Source organism: Amblyomma maculatum, chromosome 9 (genome assembly GCF_055883805.1).
Source record: "Amblyomma maculatum isolate TAMU_Amacu chromosome 9, ASM5588380v1, whole genome shotgun sequence".
Lineage (NCBI taxonomy): Eukaryota > Metazoa > Arthropoda > Arachnida > Ixodida > Ixodidae > Amblyomma > Amblyomma maculatum.
Window position 1 is genome coordinate 89,538,031 of NC_139352.1, and position 19,195 is coordinate 89,557,225.

The following is a 19,195-nucleotide window of genomic DNA, read 5'->3' on the forward strand; positions in this document are numbered from 1 at the left end:
TTTGGTAACTTCAGTTTTGGAACCGTTAGGCAGGGCTTTTGCTTCAGAGTAGCGGGTCATGCAGTTGCTGGCCCCGATGATCCACCTGTTTCGCACGGAAGTAGGGAAGGGTCCGACGAGGTCCATCCCTATTTGTTAAAAAGGCTTAGTTGGGGTTGGTATCTGATTCGATAGCCCAATTCGCCAAGAACAGCGATCGTTGTGCTCTTGTTCAGGTGCTGGTATTGCTCGGTGACGTTTGTGACCAATACCGGAGCTTCTCTATGACAGAAGGGAGCGATGCTCCTTGGGATGCCCAGTTGTTGAACCAGTATCAACTGCTTGTTACCCTCGACGACGCCTCTGGTGTTTTCAGCAGCTCCAGCACCCAAATAGATTGCGACGCTTGATCGGGGCGGCAGCTCAGTTCTTCATCGAGGATGTTCAGAACAATGGTCCATGTCTAAATTTCAACAATAGGTATCCCCGCAGGGGGCACCTGTTAAAGCAGGTGTTTGCGTGTACTGTGCGACACCACGGACCCCAGCACCCACGCTTAGCCTTGCGTGGCATCGCCGTGTCTGGGGAAAAGGGGATCCTGGTGCCGATGCCGAGTGTTCGGACCGTTAAGGCCCCTCGGCGGAGGCAACACACCACATTGGCCCAGGCTTCCCATAGACGGCACCTCCGGGCTGACCCACCCGGGGGAAATCGGCAGTCGCCTTTTCCTGTCCTCCCCTCCATCTTTCACTTTCCTGTCATCTATCCTACAACTCTCCTGTCCTCTACTCTCTTCTTGGTTTTTTCCTTACTTCCCGGCGGCGAGGTACCCTGAGTTGAGCCATATTAGGTTATAGTTAAGGTATACAGCTGGCGTGGGCAGGGCTTTTTTTAGGCACCTGTCCCGTCCCCTTGTTGGACTCCATGGTGGGTGGCTGGTACCATAACCGAACAATGAAATAAATTTTATGGCTTCTTCCCTTTCCGCAACTGATCGCCCTCCCGCCAAAAGAGGGCGCACCGATGTGACGAACAAGTTTTTCACTAAAAATGTAAACAGCTTCCCCCGCTTTCATGTCATTCACTCTGAACAAGCAGTAAAAACTGCCCGTCAAGTCTCACCGTTCCTTGTGACAAATACTCTCACAGACACAATAGGTCCAGGCTACAAAGTCAAAAAGCTACCAAATGGTGACCTCCTCTTAGAAGTGCTGTACAACCACCAGTGCGAAATGCTAGCAGCTGTTACATCATTCGGTGACGTCCCTGTCACAATCTCACCACACCGCTCACTCAATACAGTTCGTGGGGTCATTTCAGATATTGACCTAAAGTTTCTGACCGAAGAAGAATTGCTCGAAGGACTCAAGGACCAAAATGTCGTCAACGTTTATCGAATCAAAATCAGGCGAGACAACAAAGAGATCCAAACTAAGCACATCGTCTTGACATTTGCGCTGAGCACCCTTCCAGACTCCGTTGAAGTAGGATACACAAAGCTGCAACTCAGACTGTACACACCTAACCCACGTCGCTGTTATAACTGCCAGAGATATGGCCACAGCTCCCAGAGCTGCTGAGGCCGACTCACCTGCGCAAAATGTGCCTCAAATGAACATGCCACTGACAACTGCCAAACTGAACCAAACCTTTGCGTAAACTGTGAGGGCAACCACCCAGCATACTCGAAGATCCTGCCCAACATGGAAGAAAGAAAAAGAAATTGTAACCTTAAAAGTCACTGAGAACATTACATTCGGAGAGGCGAGAAAGCGGCTTTCATTGGTCCAAAGCCCAACTTACTCCGTTGTGACGCAACAGGGAGCAGCGTTACAGCGTGCTTCAGCGCCCGCCTAGGTCACGGGTAGTGACCCTGCTGTGGAGCCATCCGCGCCCACGGTGGCTGCAGCTGGCGCTGCTCCACCACCCCCAAAGCAGGCTTCGCGATCTTCCAGGTCTGTGGGGCCCAAGGCCTCTTCTCACACGGGGAGGCCTGCTTCAAGCGTTCCGGTGTGTTGTCCGCGGTCATCCAGCGTGTCTGAGGACGCGATGGACACGACAACACAGGGTAGTCCTGTGCCGTCAAGACGGCGGGACTCCTTAGAGCGTGCAAAAAAGGACAAGCCCCGAATCACGGGGCCAAAAACAACGTAGTCTCTATTTTTACTCGCATAGCTTAGATGGCTTTTGTAATAAACTCGAATTGCAGGGGACTGCTTAATAACTTAAGCGACATAAAGGCATTTTAGCAACATGTTCACCTGTGGCCTTATGTCTGCAGGAAACAAACCTGAGTCCTCTACATGTGAATATTCTTAAAAAATACAGTCTTCCGCCGTGATCGAGAGCAGGCATGCAGGCTCTCGGGCGGTGTTGCCATCAGTTAAAAACAATATTGCAGCTCGTGAACATAGGCTCAAAACTCGGCTAGAAGCAGTAGCTGCCACACTTATCACGTATAAAACAATCACAATTTGCAGTATTTATATAGAGCCACACTTAAAAATAACACTCCATTATATCGAAGACCTTTTCAGCCAACTGCCAGATCCATGCGTAGTAGTTGGCGATTTTAACGCCCACTCTTCTTTCTGGGGCCGTGAAAAAACTGACACGAGGGGCCAAATTTTAGAAGACTTTATTCTGTGCAATAATATCTGCTTAACACCGGAAAACCCACTTACTGCTCCCCGAGCTCCGGTTAAATGAGTTTTATTGATTTATCTTTCTGCTCATCATTGGTTTTTAGCGATTTTAAATGGGATGTCTTAGATAATCCGCATGGAAGTGATCACCTACCTACAACAATCAGTCTAACATCATCACCATCTATAATTCAAACCAAACCAAGATGTTGGAAGCTACATTTAGCAGACTGGAAGCTTTTTAAAGAGAAAGCCGACTTAGGAAAACAATTTGCCGAATATTTTAATGTCGACGAGTTAAATGAAAGATTTACCTCCTGTATTTTAGCCGCCGCACGCCAAGCCATCCCTCAATCATCTGGAGTTGTGAGACAGAACTGTAAAGTGTGGTTGCAAAAGACTGCAGGGAGGCAAAGAAAAAACAAAATAAGGCGTGGAGTATATTTCGCAGGTACCCCACACAAGAAAATCTAATTTTCAAAAAGGCTAGAGCTAAAGCTCGCTATGTACGTCGTACTGCTGAAAAAGATTCATGGCAGCATTACATCTCTTCTATAAACAGTCATATAACATCCAAGGATATGTGGGCACAAGTAAATAAATTAAATGGCAAGTACTCCCCGTTTACAGTTCCTCTCCTTACAGACCCAAATACCCAGACAAGCATTCAAGAGCAAGCGGACATTTTAGGTGGACATTTTTTCATGGTATCTAGCTCATCACATTATTCAGAATCATTTTTAAAGTATAAAAGCCAAGCAGAAAGACAGAAATTACCTACTACTGGCAGCGTTCACGAATCATACAACAGTCCCCTTACACTACAAGAAATAAACACAGTTCTCTCTTCCGGCAAACGTACAGCACCAGGCCCAGACGAAATACACTATCAAATGATAGCCCATCTTTCTGAATCCTCAGTGAAGCACTCTTAAAATTTTTTAACAAGGTATGGATGTCAGTAGAAAAACCGCAGGCCTGGAAGAAAGCCATTATTGTTCCGTTACTGAAACATGGAAAGCCACCAACATCCCCAAGCAGTTATAGGCCCATAGCACTAACGAGTTGTATCGCTAAATCGTTTGAAAGTGTTCTAAATATTAGGCTCATGTTTACACTTGTATCTCGCAAACTTCTCGACACCCGCCAATGTGGATTTAGAAAAGGATGTTCGACAACTGATCATCTTGTGCGCTTGGAAAATACGGTACGAGAAGCATTTATACGCAGACAACACTGCCTTGCAGTATTTTTTGATTTAGAAAAAGCTTATGACACGACGTGGAGGTATGGAATCCTACGTGACCTGGGAGACCTTGGCATCCACGGCAGAATGTTAAAATGCTTGAGTTTTTGTCCGACCGTTCTTTCCAAGTTCGTCTCGGTGCTACTCTGTCAAAACGTTTCACTCAGGAGAATGGTGTCCCTCAGGGGTGCATCTTGAGTACCACGCTGTTTATAGTAAAAATGAACTCCATAGTAAAAATAATCCCAACGACCATCACGCATTCAGTCTATGTCGATGACCTACAAATAGCATGTACATCCTCTAGTGTATCAACGTGTGAGAGACAAATTCAATTAACAGTAAATAAACTAGCGACATGGGCAGATAGAAATGGTTTCAGGTTCTCTGCACGGAAATTAATAGCCGTTTTATTCTCACTTAGACGAGGTTTGCAAGTGGTCCTACAGTTTACCTCAATGACATTGCTCTCCCAGTAAAACACGAACATAATTTTCTAGGCATTACTTTCGACAGAAAGCTTACTTTCCTCCCCCACATAAACACCCTTAAAAAGAAAGCCTCCCAATCTTTAAATATACTTAAAGTGCTGTAACGTAAATGCTGGGGATCCGACAGGACATGCCTTCTGCAGATTTATCGTTCAGTTGTACGTTCGAGCTTGGACTACGGTTGCATAGTCTACGGTTCCGCAAGACCCTCATACCTAAAACGACTAGACCCAGTCCACAACCTAGGTCTGCGTCTTTCGACCGGGGCATACAGGACGTCGCCTGTGCGAAGTCTGTATGTAGAAACCAAAGAACCATCTCTTGAGGACAGAAGAACCATGCTAACTTGTTCATACATTCTCAAGATCCGTTCGCTACCAACACACCTCTGCTACCCCATAGTAACAAAGTGCCCGTTCAGAACCCTGTTCAACAACAAACCGCAAGCAGTCAGACCCCTCCTCCTCCGCTTTGAACAGATGTGCGAAGAAATAAAAATACTCGATACACTCCCCGACATTGCACAATGCCCTGATCCATTACCCCATTGGTATAAATTTCCCTGTGTATGCGACCTTACTTTAACACAGTTTGACCAACAAAGTCCACACGAACACATATTACAAGAATTCCTGACATTAGAGGAAAAATACAAAGACCACAATACATTTTATACCGATGGTTCTAAAACTACCTCATATGTTGGTAGTGGTGTCGTAGAAAACAATTGCCAGAAAACAGTTAGGTTGCCCAATTGTGCATCAGTGTTCACTGCAGAAAGTTGTGCCGTATCCATAGCTGTGGAAAAAATAATAAAATGCAATATTGAAAAGAGTATAATCTACACTGACTCCATCAGCTTAATCACAGCATTACACTCTAAAAATGCAACAGAACCTTTAGTGGGAAAAATAATACATTGTATAACATCAGCCGAAACACGAGGTTACAAAATTAAATACTGCTGGGTACCTAGCCATGTCGGAATCGTAGGTAACGAGACAGCTGACGAATGTGCAGCAGCTGCCCGAAAAGCAAAAATAGAAAATTAAATGTACCACGCAAAGATGTTTTGAAAATCATACAAAAAAAGCTCAGGGAAAAATGGCAAGCCTCATAGAAAAATGAAATAAACAACAAACTACACGTCGTGAAACCAGTTGTCGAAGAATGGAAGTCATGCAGTCACCAGAAACGCTTCATGGAGGTAATATGTCGCCTTCGAATAGGACACACGCATCTTACTCATAGTTTCATTCTCAAAAAAGAAGATGAACCCATATGTGAAGACTGTGGACATGGACTGACGATAAACCACATTTTAATTTCATGTAAACTTGAAAAGCTACGGAGAAAGCATTTCACTCAATTTTACACCAAACAGATACCATTCCATCCATCACTTCTCCTAGGAGAGAATGCGATTGTAGACATTTCATGTGTTTTTAGTTTCTTAGAAGAAACATCTTTCCTGAACAAGCTATGATATGTTAACACTTCATTCCTTCTAAAAAAAACATAATATACCTTGTGCTTGGCGCATGATAGCCTGAGTTGCTTATGCGCCATAAAACACAACACAACACAACACACAACAATAGGTATTGCGTTGTGCATCGAAATTTCGGTCAGCTTCGAGAGAAGATTCATCAACTCCAGATAATTGTTCAGAAAATCCATGCCAAATTCGCGTCGCGGGAGCACTGCTCCAGGACCTCAAAGTTGGTAGGATAAGTGCATTCATTCACTGTTACTCTTGTATTGCATTATCCTCACGGCATAATAAGGTTGTCCCAGCGGTGCGGATCCGCAGGCTATCCCTAGTCTTAACTTTCTTTAGCTGGGCGGTGAAAGCTCCACTGAATACAGAATACTCTGCTCCGGTTTCCACTAGGGCGTTAATAATGCGAGTGTCGACCGTAATTGCGAGGTAACTTGTTCGTGTCCTCGTATTGAATGTTGGCTTTGGTATTCGATCTCTACTTCGTCGTGTGCTTGCTGAGCTCACGGCCAGGCCACGCAGTTGTTAATTCTTCGAGGGAGACAAGAGGCTCCAAGAGAGGTTTAGACAAGAGGCCTCTGTCGGAGGAACTGCTGCTGGGCGCTTGGCGGGACAAGGGGAAGGGCGTCAAGGCAGTGCGTGCTCTTTGCCGTTATTTGAGCGCCAGCGGACTTGATTCGCGCTTGTAAAGCAAGCTGCTGTGTCTGTATATATATTTCATATGCCTTCTCCCACAACGTCACCCAACATGACCTTCTTTCTTCTCTCCTTCCCCTTCCCCAGTGTAGAGTAGCAGGCCAGATTTGAATTATTCGGGCCAACCTCTCTGCCTTTTCCTTTCAATAAATCCATCTATCTAGTGATGTGGATGACAAAGTTCTTCCTGATGACACTGTCTGCTCGAAGCGTCGTGGTCCTCAGTCTGACATTGTGCATATCCGCAGTCTGAAATGTTATCACTCGCATTATGTCCAATTTTTTTGCGCGCCACTGTTTTGGTGCCTTGTACTTTTTTCCGTCGTGTTTCTTTTCCCACGTATTCTTTTACAACCGGGACAATTCTTCCCTTGAGAATAGCGTAATTCCACATATATTCTGGAACTGGTGTGGCCCCTCGTGTGAAGACGAAAAGAACAAAGTGTGCTGGTAATCACAGGCAGCCTAAGGGGCCGTTTCTGCTCCTGTTCATCAGTGACAATCTTTAAATCGCGCCACAGTGAATCATTTCCGGGACAGAAGGCAGGCATCAACTTGTTAGCTTTGGTTCTGTCCCGTAAGAAATGTACCGTTGCGTTAGCGTATTCATCATTATCATCATCATCATCATCAAGGCATTCACGCACCTTGTCTAATTACCCCGTGAGGGTTTCTCTCTGGTATATATATGACGTGGTTGGCTGATTTCCAAAGATAAAGTTGCAGTTCAGCGCCTCTGCGTCTTACGTGTTCCTCCGTCTTCGTCCTTGTCCGGCTACGCGCTGATATAACTATGAAATAAATACGTGGTTGGTGGTCATTTGGAGCACACTTAATGATGAAAGCTCCAATATGATTTTTAAAATTGACTTGCAAACTTGCGTTCACTCTTACTGTACGTCTACACTGTGATGACATCGATTCGTACCGAGCAGGTTAATGGCAGCTAAGTAGCATAAGGCTCCCGTTGCAGACTGTTCATTATAGATGCATGACAATACCACGCCGCGAGTTTTCAATAATGTCTGCTGTATTTGTATGCAGGAACAGGAGGGCAGTTTATTATGTGCTGTCTGGCGCTACTTCTGCTGATCCTCCTGTGCTTCGGAATATTTGTCATCATCAGCCCAAATTGATTGAATATTCGTTATTACCTGCCCCTATTGCTTCTCTCAAGGTAAGTTGGACACCGCGAGTCTTTAGGCGTTACATGCCACTGTGTTCTGTTTGTCACCCATATACATCCTCAATATAATTGTCGTATTTAAGCTAATAAATTTTAGTGGTATGAAAAATCATGTAAAAGAATTTTACTTTTCATTTTCGCCCAGATCCTTCTCAGCCGAAGGTAATAACAAAAAAAGCATGCGACAGCAGATAATTGCTCATATTTTCGCTTTCTATTTGTGTTTTTGAAGTTAATTAGCGCGGTGATAGTTTCTTATGACAGAGTTGTGAGGAAAGACCGTGAAATGCTGCCCTCTGCTCATGAGCCTGTAGTTTTACTATTACCGATGCAGGCTTACAATAAATAGAGTGCCTAACAAAAATTGAAGAGAGCGAACAAACTTTTAGGAATGCATTATTTGCTGATGTTGACAGTTTTCCAATCTTTAGGCGTGTCCGCTGGTTTATAGGTGACGCATATCGGTAACTTTCTTTTTGCTGACGGTTTGAATCTAACCAGTGTACTTAAGAATAGTGTCTCTGTGACAACCGTTACATGCCATTGCATTCTGAGTGCCCCCCATACACGTTACCTGTGTTATTGTCGTATTGAAGCTGATATAAATTTAGTGTTATGCAAAATCATGTGAAACAATTTTACTTTTCATTTTCTTCCAGATGCTTAACAGCCGATAGTAATAACAACCACAAAAATCATGCGACAGCAGGTAATTGCTCCATGTTTCCTCTCTCTCTCTCTTTGTGTGTGAACGAAGTTATTTATGTGCGGTGATAGTTTCTTATTACGGAGAGTCGTGAGCACGTTAACAGATTGCAGATGTTCAGATACCGTGAAATGCTACCCCCGGTTCTGAGCCTGCAGTTTTCTTACCAATGCAGGCTTAGAATAAATAGAGTGCTAACAAAAATTGAAAGAGCGTAAACTTTAAGGAATGTATTATTTGATGATGTATAATATTCGAGTCTTTAGGCTCGTCCGCTGAAAAAAATTTACAATATTTCCTTACAAAATTACACCACATGTTGCATGCAAGGCAAATGTTCTAAATGTACTTACATTTCTTTACGCGGTGGCTTTCAAAGCTCGTTAGGTCAAAAATCCGTCGGCTTTGTCAACACCGCGTATCAGATAATAATTGTGGACTGATTAAAAAATGATTTTATGGTAATTTGTAGCCATAGGGACTTTTGATTGATTGGTGTGAGAGAGGCGATGATTTTTAATAAATCTTTGCAAATAAATATGTGCGGAATTTAGGAACAACAAGTAGGGTGAAGAGCGGGGCTTCAGAGGAGTCAAAACGTGCAGAATGAAAAAGTAATACTGGACGAAGGTAAGAGTGTAATAGATCAATTTCTAATTTTAATAATGGAAGAAATTGGAAATTAGAAAAAAATGTTTCAAATTTGTCAAAATGATCAACATGAAAAGTCAATGCCTGATGATGGTAATGAAGAAAATTGAATTGATCTATACAACAATTGAAATATTTCAAAGATAATAAACAGAAATCAAGGGTCTAAAATCGATCAGTTACCCACACTCTACATTTTCTTAGTCACATCAAGCAATGACTTTTCGATCTAAGCAATGACTTTTCGATCTGAGCATTTTACTTTTAAACCATTTTTCCGGTTGTTCATATTGCCAAGTACATAATCGATTAATTTCACTCTAAATATTTCAGCTTTAGCATCTCAATCATTGCGCTTTCCTGACCACTTCCCCGCCGTCGTGATAAAGTGTTTAGGGCGCTTAACAACTGTGACCAAGGATGCAGATAGAGTTCCGGCCATGGCGGCAGCTTTTTGATGGAGGCGAAAAAAAATAGCCCATGTGCTGTGCAATGTCAGTATATGTTAAAGAACCCCTCTTGGTCAAAATTTCCGTAGCCTTCCATTACGGCGTCTCATAGTCCGAGTCATTTGGGACGTTTAAACCTCAAAAACCAACCAATCATTTCAGCCTTTTGACGCTTTTGATGCCCCTTCTTGCAAATTTTCATGTTTTTCAGTGCTTTTAAACAAATGTTCACGCGCTCTAAAGAGTTGTAATTATAACTATCAAGGTTTTTACTTCGTCTTCTCAATTTTAGCTTATTTAAACCCCCGTTTTCGTTATTTTTCATTTTTCCTTTTTATTTATTCGATTATTACAGATTTCTTATACTCATCACTTATCACAGATCATTCATCAATAACTAGAATAACAAATTACCATGATAAGCTTTTTTTTTGCATCTCTCAACTATTTCCGACACGTGGTCCCAACAACTTCTACTAGTACTACCAATACTTTTACGACGACGCCGACGGTTCTCCCTTTCCTCCGCGCGCGCAGGAAGAAACGTGGCATTCGTAATGTGGACCGGTGCACGAGGCCGCACTTCAAGAGGGCTCTTCTTCTAACAGCCATCTTCTGCGCCGTCACCCTGTTCATTTAATCAGTGCTGGAGGTGTCACCTGTGCCGCAGGGTCCGGTTGGCTGGGCTCTCCTGACCTTCCTGAACGAGTGCACCGTGCAGCTGTTGAGCTGAAATTCCTCAAGAGAGTGTAGTCTCAGCCCGTACGCTGATGTTCGGTGTGATATACGCACTGCCCGAACGCAGACTGTGCGAATGAACGATTCTGCAGTAAAGCTCTTAAGGTGTCCTTCAAGATCGCGGTAGCTTCCTATGCGACGCACAGGAACACCTTAGTTAAATTTATCCCGCGCAAACATCTCCCCACCTGCGCTGTATAATAATTTATATGCTCTCATATCAATGAAGTTTGCTTTCATGACTGATTAAATTCGTTACTCTGTCTTGTGATGCTTGTTTTCTGCTCGGCACTACGGGATATGGAAGCCAGCAAGTGGTGTGCGATAATAGCCGGAAATAGGTGTTTATTGATGTAAGGGGAATATGAACGGTGCAAACTGGTATTGCCACAACCAAAAACATTTATATTTTAAAGTGATAACCCTTCTGAACGCTATATTCATGGGAACAGTGGCCCAAAATTAACAATGGGCACTGCCATTGATTGTGATATCAAAAAGTGATTAATGGAATGATGATCCGGATGAGATGTGTATAATGCGCAGCTGCGAAAGGCATAGAACAGTGGTATTTAATAAATGGGTAAATATGTACTGACAACCACCCAAGCACATCCATACGGCCGCAAAGGAATGCCGTACAGCTATCTCAGAAATCTTCGTAGGTAAAGAAAATTCGTCCTGGGCTGAGGACCTAACACGAAACTCCCGCCTGTCTGGGACAGTAGCTCTACCGACTGACCTAACCAGGACTGTCTTTAGGTCAGAAGGTCCACGTATCGGGTAACAACCTGAAGTGTAGATTTAAATTAAGGGAGTAATTACTCCTCCGTAACCAGTGTCCAGAAATCCTTTAACAAGCACACGTAAATTTAAACACAGCACGGACCTGAGAAACACACAACTATACAAACATACCCTTAGCTTATCTTGCATTCTAGTCGGTAAGCATATAAACACTTCATTCTACAACAAAAGCTGCTACTCGCGCCCCGGATATGTTAGCTGCTGAGCAGCATGCACCTGCTATACACTACCTCGTCACTCTGAATGGAAATCTCAACTACAGGGATTTCCCCTTCGGAGGCTGCTCTGTTCAGAACATGACCACACCAGCAGGAACTGATCGAGTTAGTGCCGTAAAAGAATAGCTTATAGAGGAGGTTGGTAAACCCCGTGCCTTTTAGTGGCCAAAAAGATCTTATCTGCCTACATCTGATGCAACAACTCGCGCTGACAGCAAGGAAGCATTAAGTATTGTTTGATTTTAAAATAACCAGTATATTTGTAGGCTAGAAGACAGGTGGAGCACCCAGATTAGCGCTCTGATTGCAGATGTGAACTCCATTCCATATATCGCAGCTTTTTTCACCACCTGGTGACAGAGGGTTCTTACCTACTTGGTACAAGGCTCCGAGGCACAAATAAGTAAATGGTCGCTTACGTGGCCGCGCGATGCTTTCGCATTTAACATAGTTACAAATAAATCCACCTTCAAAATGAAGTAAAGGCGCAGTCAGGCGACGCCAAAAAGAACAGCTTGTTTGGTTAATGGCAGACAAGCCCAATGGTCTAACTGTTCAGGAAGAACAGTGGCTATAACAGAACGTTATGAATGCAAGTTGTGACTATTAACATGGCTATATTTAGTTATGCATCGTGTGTGCTTTTTGGCATCCTGTATATGGGGAGAGAGAGGTCTGTGATTCTTTAGTTTGGGCCACCGCACATATTTTTGTTGGGCTTTGTGACCGTGAAAACAAGAGAGAGACATAGAATTGCAGAGAGCGCAAGAAGCTTTTCATGAACGGCCTCTATCTCACAAAATTGATCTTGTGTTCCATCGAGAGACAAACGATAGCGCCATCTGAACTCCACTTGCCTACCAGGATACATAAAGGGTATTCATATGGAGGAGTCCCTGGCCTGGCTGCGAGGGTGGCAAGCGTTTTCGAATGAGAGCGAAAAAGAAGCAAAGAAAAAAAAAAGTGGAGCTGAAACCAGTTGTACATAAACTGGTACCTACACGAAGACGCATCCCTCCATATTATCGAGAACGGGCAGCCGTCTTGCTGGCTCCTCTTTTCAAATGGAATCCGTAAAAGAACTGCCCTAACTTCTCAGCAGCGAAGGATCAGACACTAAGTACAAAAGCCTAATCAGTATGATCCTACCACACTCTTACATGTTAATGAAGCAGCTGTCGGTATAACTTGAGGCCTAGGTTCCATCTATGTGAGCAGTTGTAGGTTCCACCGCCAACACCTCAAGCGGTAAATGTCGCAATCGCAATAGAAGCAATTTACTACGTACGACTCCCATGACATGAGACAACTCCACAGGATGCCTTCCCTGATCTGTATGAATATGAAATTGTGTATTTATAAAGCTACCGACCTACCAGTCCCTGGTGCAACACTAAGACTGCCTCTTCATGTTACACGGTGCGCACAGGTACCTACACTTATACTCACTGACACAACGCCATCACTCGAACTTGCGTCCAGCTCAGGCACGAGAAACCAAAGTAGCCTGACACAGCGGGAACGATCACCAGCCCAGACAACAAGGGGTCAGCACTCAATACTAACGAACACTCATATTCGAAAAAGCGTTGCAATTACTGTAGCCACATAACCATAACACAACTGATAACTATGCTTTAAGCATGATTTAAGGTAATAAATATTTCGTGTTAGTGAAGCCGAATTAAAACCACCAGTGATGTAGGATATTCTAATACCAAAGGCTAAAAACTGAAATTGGTCAATTTTTCGTCAGACTTATCGCAGGAACTGTACACTAGTTTCGCACACATCACACATCGAGGGCAGAGGGTGGCTAGATACGTCTATTGTAAAGAAGACAAAGAACAGAAAAACGCTGCAGCATCGCCATCACCATCGCTTGTCTCCGGCGCCCATCTCGCTCGCGCTGAAGCTGTGCCCTGCGGCTGGTAATTCGACCCTGCTGTGCCCGAAGTACTGCCAGTGCTAGACGTTCCAGCCAACCATTAAATCCACATTTCACTTGGTGGAGGTCAATCTGAGGTTCCCTGCATCAATCTCGCCCTGGAACTTCGCAGCAGAACATTGACTACCCCAATGACGGAGCCGACTTCATTGCACATACCTCCGCCAGTCACCTGCACAGGTGCCGTTCGTCAACGGGATCCGGCTACCTTCAGTGGAAGCAGCGATGACGACGTCGACGATTGGCTGACCACTTACGAACGGGTCAGCCGTCACAATAACTGGGACGACAACCGTAAGCTCAACAATGTCATCTTTTACTTGAGCGACGTCGCTAATCTGTGGTTTCGAAACCACGAGTCGGACTTTGGCACCTGGGCGAATTTCAAGACGAAATTTTCTGATGTCTTTGGCCGCCCCGCCGTCCGAAAACTCCGCGCGGAACAGCGTCTTCGGTCGCGACTGCAGCTGCACGGTGAAACGTTCACCAGTTACATTGAGGACATTGTTGATATGTGTCGTCGCGTTGACCCGACCATGACCGAGGCCGCTAAAATACGTCATGTCCTCACAGGAATTGATGACGGCGCTTTTCACATGCTCATCGCGAAAGGCCCCACTACGGTCAAGGAAATCTATGACCTCTGTCAAAGCTACGACGAGCTCCGGAGGGAGCGTGCTTTGATTCGCCAGCCTCATACATCACTTGCTGGACTAGCCGCGGAGAGGGAGTCATCTCGCCTCTCTGAAGACATCAAGGCTTTTGTACGCCAGGAAGTCGCGCGACAACTGTCCCTGCAGCCCTATGTTAAGGAGTCGTCAACAACTGGCCTTGTTCCGGAGCTTCGCCATGCAATCCAACAGCATGTATCTGAAGTCCTCCCTAATCCTGTTCCTCAACCAGCTCCGGTCGCACCTTCAATGCCGTTACTCACGCCCACAGTTTCATCGTCCGGCGTTGCGCCACTGAGCTATGCTCCAGCATTCTTGCCGGCTCCTCCTCAAGTATTGCGCCGCACGTATGCCGAAGTCACTTAAAGTCCACCGCCTGAGCCAGCATATGCCTATGCTTCGCCCCCCATGCGGTCGGCACCAACAGCTTTTGCTCCCCCCTTGCTTCCGACACGATCTCCATGGCGCACATCAGACAACAGGCCTATTTGCTACCACTGCGTCATCCCTGGGCACACTACACGCTACGGCAGGCGCCGAATAAATATGGCCTTTGCTGCACGGCCAGCTCCACCTTATTTGGCCCCCCAGTTCCCAGTCCCATCGGGTCCTCCAACAGCACCCCCTGAACCTCCGGACTTCCGCCCTCGTCGTTCGCCATCACCACGTCGCCGCTCCATTTCGCCAATGCGCCGACGACCCACTACCCAGCCGGAAAACTAACCGCCGCAGTTCGCGAGGCACGAACTGCGTATCCGACCGAATTTCAAAGTCCTCGTCTTAATCCCGCGAATGTTGTTCCTGTCATCGTTGAAGGTGGTCATACTCTTGCGCTCGTCGACACCGGTGCCGCTGTATCAGTTATCAGCCAAAAACTCTGCCGCTCCATCCGAAAGGTGACTACGCCTCTCGAGGGACTATCGCTTCGTACCGCATCCGCTCACAGTATACAGCCGACAGCTATCTGCACTGCTCGCGTCGTCATTGCTGCAGCCTTGTACATCATCGAATTCGTCGTTCTCCCCACATGTTCTCATGACGTCATTCTCGGCTGGGATTTTCTGTCCCAGCATCATGCTATCATTGACTGCGCCAGTCCTCAAGTAGAGCTCATTGAATCGAGTGATGCACCGTCTGATGCCCTGCTCCACGAGCCGTGTCCTCGTTTTGCGACCAAACTCCTCGTAGCACATGACACAACCATCCCACCCGTTAGCGCTGTTCTGGTTCCCCTCACTGCCTCTTTTACCACCGCCGCGACAGTCCTCTTTGTGCCCTCTAACGTTGTCTGCCGCCGCCGCCACTTACCGCTGCCGTTTGCCGTCCTTGACATGAAAAACGGCGCTAGCACACTTCTGGTAGCCAATCCTCTTCCGTCTCCCGCTATGTTGATCGAAGGGGAGTGCCTCGGCCGCATCGAGCCCGTGGACCTTCTGTTCACCTTTGATGATGTGTCATTCCCTGTTTGCCAAGTTGACGCCTTGACTCCAACTCGTGTGGCTTCACATCCGCTACAGCGGGACCTTTTTGACCATTCCGTGGACAGCGCTCTAGAACCGCGCCACCGCGAACAACTTCTTGACCTTATACACCAATTCCGCGCCTCCTTCGACATTCCGCAATCTTCCTTGGGCCGCACGACGACCGTTTCCCACCTCATCGACACTGGCGCTCACCCACCTCTCCATCAGCGGCCGTATCGGGTGTCCCCGACTGAGCGCCTGTTATTGCCCAACAAGTCGATGACATGCTGCAACGCGGAGTAATTAGAGAATCCTGTAGCCCATGGTCGTCTCCTGTGGTCCTAGTTAAAAAGAAGGATGGCTCCATACGATTTTGTGTTGATTATCGCCGCCTCAACAAAATCACTCGTCGTGATGTGTACCCCCTCCCACGAATCGACGATGCCCTAGACTGTTTGCAAGGCGCAGAATTCTTTTCCTCACTCGATTTACGCTCCGGGTATTGGCAGGTGCCCATGGCAGAGGCGGATCGTCCTAAGACCGCCTTTATTACTCCAGACGGACTATACGAATTTAATGTTATGCCATTCGGACTCTGTAACGCCCCAGCCACATTTGAAAGAATGATGGACACTGTACTGCGCGGCCTGAAATGGAACATCTGTTTATGCTACCTCGATGATATCGTCGTCTTTTCAACCGACTTCCCGACCCACCTGACTCGACTTCGCCAGGTCTTCACCTGCCTAACCCGCGCCGGTCTTCAACTGAACCTCAAAAAGTGCCGCTTTGGTGCCCGCCAGCTCACAATACTCGGACATGTTGTGTGTAAAGATGGCGTTCTGCCTGATCCTGAGAAGCTGCGCGCCGTCGCTGACTTTCCGAAACCGACCACTTTGAAACAACTGCGAAGCTTCGTGGGCCTCTGCTCGTACTTTCGTCGTTTTGTTCGGAATTTTGCAACCATCATAGCCCCCCTTACACAGCTCTTGAAACGCACCCCTAACCTCTCCTCTTGGTCGCCAGCCTGCGATGATGCATTCGCGACACTGCGCAATGTTCTGACGTCACCACCAATCCTTCGCCATTACGACCCTACTGCACCTACAGAACTTCACACCGATGCCAGTGGTGTCGGCCTCGGCGCCGTCCTCGCCCAGCGTAAGCCTGGCTTCTCCGAATACGTTGTCGCCTACGCAAGCCGTGCTCTCACCAAAGCCGAGTCCAACTACTCCGTTACCGAAAAGGAGTGCTTAGCAATCGTGTGGGCTGTAACGAAGTTCCGCCCTTACTTATACGGCCACTCCTTCGAGGTAGTTACAGATCATCACGCTCTCTGCTGGCTCGCGTCTCTCAAGGATCCGTCTGGCCGTCTCGGGCGCTGGGCTCTCAGGCTTCAGGAATACGACATCCGTGTAGTGTACCGCTCTGGCCGCAAGCACTCTGACGCCGACGCTCTTTCTCGGTCACCGGTGCGCTCGCCTAACTCATCGTCCCCTCCTCAAGCATTCTTGTCAGCACTCACCATTGAGGATATGCCTTTCGAGCAACGACAAGATCCTTGGGTTTCTAACCTGCTGGATATCCTTGGCACTACTTCCGCGGCTACGCATCCTCGGGCACTCCGCCGACAGGCCTCCCATTTCGCCATTCGGGACGGCCTTCTCTACCGCAGGAACTATAAGTCAGACGGCAGAACGTGGCTTCTTGTCATTCCGCGCCACCTCCGCTACGAGGTTTGTGCCCACCATCACATTGACCCTCAAAGCGCTCATGCCGGCGTCCTCAAAACCTATGATCGAATTCGTCAGAGGTACTACTGGCGGGGAATGTACAATTTCGTACGGCGCTACATTCGCTCTTGTACCGCCTGTCAACAACGCAAGATTCCTCGCCACCCCGCTGGCCCTCTCCAGCCTTTACCTTGTCCAGCTCGCCCGTTTGATCGCGTGGGAATCGACCTTTATGGTCCGCTACCATGCACTGCCGCTGGTAATCTATGGGTCATCGTCGCAGTCGATCACCTGACCCGTTACGCCGAGACTGCTGCACTTTCCGCGGCGACAGCCCGAGAGGTAGCACATTTTCTTCTACACCACTTCATTCTTCGACACGGCGCCCCTCGCGAGCTACTGAGTGACAGAGGTCGTGTCTTTCTTTCCGAAGTAGTTCAAGAGCTCCTGTCGTTTTGCAAATCGATACATCGGGCTACAACCGCGTATCACCCGCAAACAAACGGCCTCACGGAGCGCTTCAACCGTACGCTTGGGGACATGCTCGCAATGTATGTTACATCTGAATCGGGAAGCTCCAACTGGGACCAGGTGCTGCCATTCGTAACGTTCGCGTACAACACTGCCACCCAAGCAACAACTGGGTTTTCGCCCTTCTTTCTCTTATATGGCCGTGAACCATCTTGTACTCTGGACACAATTTTGCCATACCATCCAGATGCCTCTGAGTACAGTGCTTTGTCAGATATTGCACAGAAGGCCGAGGAATGCCGTCAGCTTGCTCGCACGTTTATCTCCAACACTAAAGGCTATCGCAAAGATCAGCATGATACCGATACCCCTGCTCCCACGTTCCTGGCCGACAGCTTCGTTTGGCTATGCGTTCCTGCCACCAACAAACTAGACACCAAATACCACGGACCTTATCGCGTCTTGGAACGCACATCCCCTGTGAACTACGTCATCGAGCCAGTCACCCCTTCTTCCGACCACCGCCGTCGCGGCCGCGAGGTTGTCCACGTTAGCCGCCTCAAGCCATATTACAACGCTCTGGTCGTCTCTTCTCCCTGAGTCGCCAGGATGGCGACTTCTTCACGCGGGGGAAATGTAAAGACAAAGAACAGAAAAACGCTGCGGCATCGCCATCACCATCGCTTGTCTCCGGCGCCCATCTCGCTCGCGCTGAAGCTGTGCCCTGCGGCTGGTAATTCGACCCTGCTGTGCCCGAAGTACTGCCAGTGCTAGACGTTCCAGCCAACCATTAAATCCACATTTCACTATGTTCAAATCACTAAATCGTTTGCTAACTATTATTACTCGCCTTGTTTGTGGCTATACTGTCACTTGTTTCCCTGCCCGTCAGACATAGTGCTAGGGCAGCAACGAAACAAGTGACTAATTCAACTAGTAACGCAGCCCTAATAGCTAGAGGTAAATATTTCAAGTTGCTAGCGAGCCTAAAAATAGTACTGTCCAGCAACACAATCTCTGCCAACTCCACTAAGTTGTGCTATGAAGCCATCCTCGTGTCAAAAAAGGTAAATTTTTGATGCCGGGCTTTATTGAATCAGTTCAGTTCAGTCGTTCAGTCGTGTCCGACTCTTCGTGACCCTATGGTCCATGTCACGCCACGCTTTCCGGTCTCTTACTATCTTCCAAACATCACATAACTTCATCTGCAGTGCCTCGAGGATGCCATCTAACCATCGCGTTGGCTGCCTACCCCTTCTCCGGCGACCCTCAACCTTTCCCAACATCAAATCTTTCTCCAGCGACTCCTCTCTTCTCATCAGATGACCAAAGTAGCTGAGCTTTAACTTTAGAATTTGACCCTTCAATGAGCAGTCAAGGTTTATGGTCGAAAATATCGACTGATTTGATCTTCTGGCAGTCCAAGGAACTCTCAAGAGTCTTCGCCAGCACCACAATTCAAACGCGTCAATTCTGTGGCGGTTAGCCTTTTTCACAGTCCAACTCTCGCATCCATACATCACAACTGGAAAGACCATAGCACGAGTTATACGGATCTTGGTTGGCAGACTAATGTCTCTGCTCTTTACTAGGCGG